The following is a 6,439-nucleotide window of genomic DNA, read 5'->3' as shown; positions in this document are numbered from 1 at the left end:
TGCCTAGCCATCAGCCGTCTGAGACGGGTTATCTTCCGCTGCTTCCAATGCTCCAACTTAACAAACATAGGGCAGCTGTGGTGGCAGAAAATCAAGTTTTTTACCAAATCCACTAAGTTGCTGGATAAGACTTAATTTGCTTATCATCAGGGAGTACAATGAGTCTTCTGCGCCTCCTTTTTCAACCTAACATTTAACTAAGAGACTTTTTAATTCAGCGATATCACACGAAATATCAACTATCAAGTCTCGGATACGAAATTTGAACAAAAAAATATTGATCTTACAATAGTTAGATATAAGAGCAAAGAAAGCACTGGACAACACTTAACATAGGCATATACTGGGCATTAAATAGATATACATATTTAATATTATATATATATTTTCAAGTATTTAACTGCATTATATCGGTTCACAATTATGAAAATTATTAGGTAAAATAACTCATTATTAAAGCGTTTATAATGAAGACAGTGGGATGATTTTGATTTAGGTGACTCTAAATCTAATTTAAATATATTGATTATTCAAATATTTTTATTATATAAATATATGCCTTACCTTAATGTATTATAGAAATGGTTTCACAATCAGTGTTTTATGGCATCTATAGAAAATAGAGATATTATTAAACGGATTGAATAATTTTATATTATGTAAAATATTTTTTATAAAAATTGTTATTTACATATAGTATTATATTTTAAAGTTTACTACTGGAATTTTTTCATTTACACGATTTTTTCTCTCGTTTTAGATAAAACAAAAACACAGCAAAACAACCATTAAGGTAAGTTTCTTTAAGTTGAGTTTATATGTGTAAGAAAAAACATCAAAAAAATATACTTGTATATATATAAAAGTGACTATTTATAGCTAAACACCTCAGCGTTAATTATATGCAACTAGATGATTATATACATATTTTTTTAAAACGTCATTATATATTAAAGGATTTCAAATAGTGTATTTTTTGTATGTGTGTAGTTTGATCTCCATATATTTATCAATTAGTGTGTGTTTGGCAGGCGTATGTTCACGACGCGAAAAGTTGGTCTGGCAATTTTTGGCAAGAAAAAAGTAACTGAACAACGGATTTGCTTGGAATGGTGAGTTTCCAATGAAATGACGGCTACAGATTCGTTTAAAATGTTACAGGTATGGGGATTTGGGGAGTCCGCTTTATCACGAACGCAGATATTTGATCGGTGCAAAGCATTCAGTGAAGTCATCGAAAACTTACCTCATGCTAGTCGTCCATCCACCTCTGTTAATGACGATATCGAATAAGTAAAAGGAACAGTGCTATCGAAAAACCCTCGCGTTGGCTATCTCTCAGAGAATATCTACATCTCTAATGGATCGACTTATCACATTTTTGCTGATGTTTTTAGTATGGATGGTCAATAGGGAACATTAATGGACCATTTTGCGGCTTATACGTAAAGCAATCCATCGTAAACGACCGGATTTGTGGGCAGAAAATGCATGTATTTTTCACCAAAAAAATGCGCTATCACATTCTATCATAATTGTGACTGACTTTTTGGCCAAAACCGAAACGGGACTTATCGTTCAGCCACCGTATTCGAGAAATCTGGCTCCTTGTGATTTTCTCTGTTTTCTAAACTGAAAAATCGCTTCTCTGAACGCGCCATGAGTTTATGCCCTTAACAGTCATTCGCTGAAGGCACTGAAGGCCATCCTAACCGAGGCATATAACAAGTGTATGGAAAATTGGATTAAACCGTGGCATGCTTGTATTTACTTCAAAAAGGTTTATTTTGAAGGCGATAATAAAGATTTGTATATATGTGAAAATGTAGTTTTTTTTTTAGTCCGGGTCAATCCTGATCAGATGGTATATAGAAATAAAACTTTGAAAAGACGTTGTTTTTTATTATTTACTATACTGGTAAACACTGTTTTTGTCATACGAACATTGCCTTGATTTTTCTTTATGTTGATATACCTTCATTTACAATATACAATAACGTGATTGAACCTCACGACGGGGGTTGCACCGCCCACATTTATGTGAAATCGCGTATCTCTGGACCAACTTTACCAATTTCAACCCAATCTTACGAGTATCCAAATCCAAACTTGTCTTCAGTCAACAGACCCATCGGACGTAGTGCCGAACTGCCTGTGCCAAAGCTTCCAAATTGATCAGAAAAGCAGGATTCTACTCACTCGGCTGGAACTGTTTTATGCACGTTGTCCAAAACTTCCTAGGAAATCATAAATCGGAACTTTACAAGGACTTAATAAATGAACTTATGTCAAATAAAGTTTTGGGGTGTAATAAGTCATTAAAAATACATATGCTGGATTCTCATCTGGATTTCTTTCCATCAAATTTAGGTGCTGGGAAATGAGGCGCAGAAATGCTAGCTTACTATTGTTGGAGACTTAAACAAGACCTTACAGAGGTCAAATAATCTATCATAAGTATTTTTTATATTAAGCAATAATTTCTCTAAATATATGTTTTGAAACAACCTGACGGGTAAATTTTTTTTTATTCACATTCTATTGTTTAGTGGAAACTAGTACATTAAAAATTTTATATGAATTTTCATGTGACAAAAATTGTTTCAAATTTTGTTAACCAGTGATATTATTATATTTGTGTGTGATGTGTGTTTTTTTATATACATATATATATATATATAAAAGAACGTAAAGAATTACGTTTAAATATTATATATCAGTCCATGAATCGAAGATGGATTTTTACTTCTTAACTTAAAAAAAGATTTTTTACTTTCTCAATTGGTATAATAAAACCTAATTATGGAATTTTACTGGTACTCTTAGATATTTTTTTTTACTTTTTACCACTCAGCTGTCATTATGAATGAATACTTTTACTGTTGAAGAACACGTTAGGTGAACAACGTCAAAGATTTCAGATTGAACCAGTTACACATGCTCAACAAGACTTATGTTATCTGCTGAGCACTTTTTTTTTTGCTTCTCTCCCAATTTTTAGATGATGATTTAGATGATGCTCATTGATATTGCAAAACTTGGTTAAGCACTTCTGTCCATATTGTATTTTAATATACAGTAATGTAATGAATAAGCCGGCGTGTTTTGATCATCATATAAAAAGTTACAAAAATTTTTACACACATTTTTCCTTAGTCTTTTTTCGACGTTTAGTTAATAATTGTGCTACTAACTATTTTTATAAAGATGTACTAAATTTTTGAATATTTTAGACGTTTTATAAAACTGCCAAGAAGTTGCTCTGAAAAATTAGTTGAAAGTTCATTAGACCAATTAAGAAGACAGTATAATAAAAATATGTTTCTATAAAAGATGCGTTTTTGGAATTTTATATGTATTTATAATTTATTATTTGAAATAATTTTTTTTTTAAATATTGTTATTTTGAAGTCATAAAAAGAAATTCTTTGAAATGCTCAAAGCTTTTGTGGCCAAAATCCGTATCATGTGTTTTTTTCGTTTAGTTAAAAACTACCAATTGTAGAAGTTTTTTGTTTTTAGTCTCAAAAAAACTTGAATATATTAGTATTGGAATTATTTAAGAAATAACATTTTCCGAGAATACTTAATTTAAACAAACTAATCTATGAACTGATATAGAAACATTCCTGAACTTCAGCATTTTTTGAGTTCATTATTCATGGAAATTGAGTAATACAAATATTTAATATTTTATATTTTTATGGTTAGTTGGAAATTAATTATTATTTTATGCACAACGGGGTTGAATTGTTTTCAAGCAATATAGTTATTCCATTATTAAATCGGTTGTTATTCCTTTTGGTGTAAAAAACAATGCGTATTTATACAACTTAGTTAAATAACATTCTCTCAAACGTATGTGTGTAATGTATGTAAAAAAACAAATATCTTACTGCTCTCTTTATAACACTTGAAAACGAGCAGAAATATTCAAAGAAGTTTTACGTACGATTAGAAAAACAAACCTTGTAAGTTGATATTTACGTGACTCAAATGGAAATCGCAAGACGAAAATAAATAAATATGAAAATAATTAATAAATAATAAATAATAAGCAAAAAAAATAGACAAAAACAAGAACGAATATAAAAACAAAAACAAGAGAAAGATCGATAAAAACGCAGCGTACCTGTCACGAAAGTCGTTTAGTGACTAATAGTTAAGGAAAAACGAAAACACAAAACAAAGTGAGCGAAAAAGGCTATAGAAACAAAACGGTAGCAAAATACTAGACTTAAGACATCAAAAACCGCATATCAATAAAAAAAGTTTTAATCTAAATTCCTCTTTTTGACAAGACTTTCACAATATCGTTGCAAGAATTAGATTTGTATGCGAAAACGTGTTAAATTACAAGTGAATATTGGACGCAGGCGCTTCGGCTGGCAATAGATCAAACGCATTCGTACATTTTCTCTTTCGTTTTGGTCCAAAATCGTGGCAAAAATTCGTTTATAAAACTGATTGAATATTTTCCGTTTTTTTTTGTTTCTGAAAATAAGTAAATAAAAATTGAAAATAATATAAGTCAACCCACACACACACTCAAGCAAAGAAATCAAAACTCTGAAAAGTAAAAAGAAACTTTTAGCAAACAACTGGAAATAGAAACGATTTTACAAGACGACGAAACACAACAGATGGAGGCACACGAACGGCAAACGTGGCACTTTTCCACTTTACTCATTACATTTTGTTTTTACAAGTGAGTATTCGGTTTTGATGCTAATTATAAAAGATTATTGAGTGCAATGATTTAACCAAATTTGATTTTTTTCATACTTTATGGACAAAAAGTTCTTTAAAATAGTGCAAACAAATGCATCTTGTAAAATAAATAGCTTTCAGCTATGTGCGATATAGAGCTCTTGGTATTCGACTAATCTTTTAAGCGAATTAACCAGATAGAGCCTTATTCGAAAAAAAATATTCAGTTTGCACTATTCGGATTGTCGTAAGTTGTCGACTATGCGATTAACCGCTCATTTTCGACTATTTGGTTAATCGTTCGTTGTGAACTATTCGAATAGTAAACGTTCAAAACAAAAAAAGAAACAAAAAGCGTTCAAAACAAAAAAAATAAAATTAATAATAAAAGGTTGCTTGGATTTCAAACAATTTTCATTTATTCAAATACACGCAGCATAGCAACTATTCGAATAATCGCGTTAGTAGTCGTAACAAAGCGACTATTTGAATATTACTATACGGTTAAATTCGTACGAACGGTTATAAACCGAACCTTCGAATAAGCGGCTGTCGAGTTATTCGAATATTTTTAAGCGCCCTAGTGTGGTATAATTTCTTTTTTTTTTTGTATTTCTTTGAAACCTAAAACTTTATTCTTTGAAACTTATTCGATTAATTGTGGTAATCATATCCTAAACAGCTTGCTACTTTTTCATTTGACGAGATATCTTCAAAATATTTGGCATGAATTATTGTTTAAGGCAATATTGCAATCTCCGAAAAAATTGTTCAGCTCGGTTTATTATGGCTGTCATATAAACTGATCTATCAGTACCAAGTCCTTGTAAGGAAAAATTTATGAAATTTGACATAGGTTACTATCCAAGGCACAGGTGCAATATAAGAAAAAAAAATTCTTCAACCGAATCATTATAGCGTTTATCTGCTATACAAACTGACAGATCAAAATCAAATTCTTGTAAGGAAGCTATTTGTGAAGGGTACAATAGCTTTGACGCACCTAAATTAGCATTTTTTCTTGTTTTTTCTTTTACTATTACAATTTTATTTTTACTAACTAGTACTATTACACTATTATTGTTATCAGATTGGTAATTAAAAACTTTTACAAGACTTTGTATTGTTTTACCACGATATCTCTCTAATGGTGTTTCATTATTCGCCTCGCCTCGTCTCGTCTGACTCAATTGCTCACCATTGATCAAAATTTTGGAAATGTGATAGCAAGTTTTGCACCAAACTGTATTTTGTCACCGATGTCATGGCAATGTGGCAAAAAGTGTGTAATATTTCTTTTTGTACTTATTCTTGTTTTACTCTATTCCAGAAATAGTATGAAATAGCTTTTATAACAATCGGTTAAACATGCTAAACAAATAAATAGATATAGTGTATTCTATTTGTAAGAATGTATATAAAAATGTTTCGGTCAAACACTTTTGGTTTGTCTGTGTGTACCTCCGTTTAATTATACATTTACAATTATTTCTCTCATAAATGTGGGTGACAAGCGCGTCATAGCAGAATTTGTACTTGAAAGTCATGAGAACAAGCTAGTATGCGTCTTGGTCCAACTAGTGATGCGTGAAAGTGTTAAGAAAGCAACAACATACTCGTACATACACATGTTGTAAATATAGAAATATGCTGACATAGGTAAATAAATGAGTACGTAATTATTATTGTTACTTCTATTTGCTTGCTTTGCATCATTATTAAATAGATA

The 6,439-nt window shown here is 30.5% G+C and overlaps 1 long non-coding RNA gene across 1 annotated transcript; it reads right to left on the bottom strand.

Annotated features, from left to right (window-relative positions):
• Nucleotides 1–443: 443 nt before the first annotated feature.
• Nucleotides 444–4,714, bottom strand: LOC118681428 (uncharacterized). The gene is made up of 3 exons (XR_004977122.2): nucleotides 4,413–4,714; nucleotides 565–610; nucleotides 444–508 (listed from the first exon to the last, which is right to left on the bottom strand). It is a non-coding gene; the product is annotated as an uncharacterized lncRNA (long non-coding RNA).
• Between the last annotated feature and the right edge of the window lie 1,725 nt (nucleotides 4,715–6,439).

Source organism: Bactrocera oleae, chromosome 5 (genome assembly GCF_042242935.1).
Source record: "Bactrocera oleae isolate idBacOlea1 chromosome 5, idBacOlea1, whole genome shotgun sequence".
Taxonomy (NCBI): Eukaryota; Metazoa; Arthropoda; class Insecta; order Diptera; family Tephritidae; genus Bactrocera; species Bactrocera oleae.
Note: the sequence above shows the minus strand (reverse complement) of the source record. Positions and strands in the feature narration are given on the sequence as shown.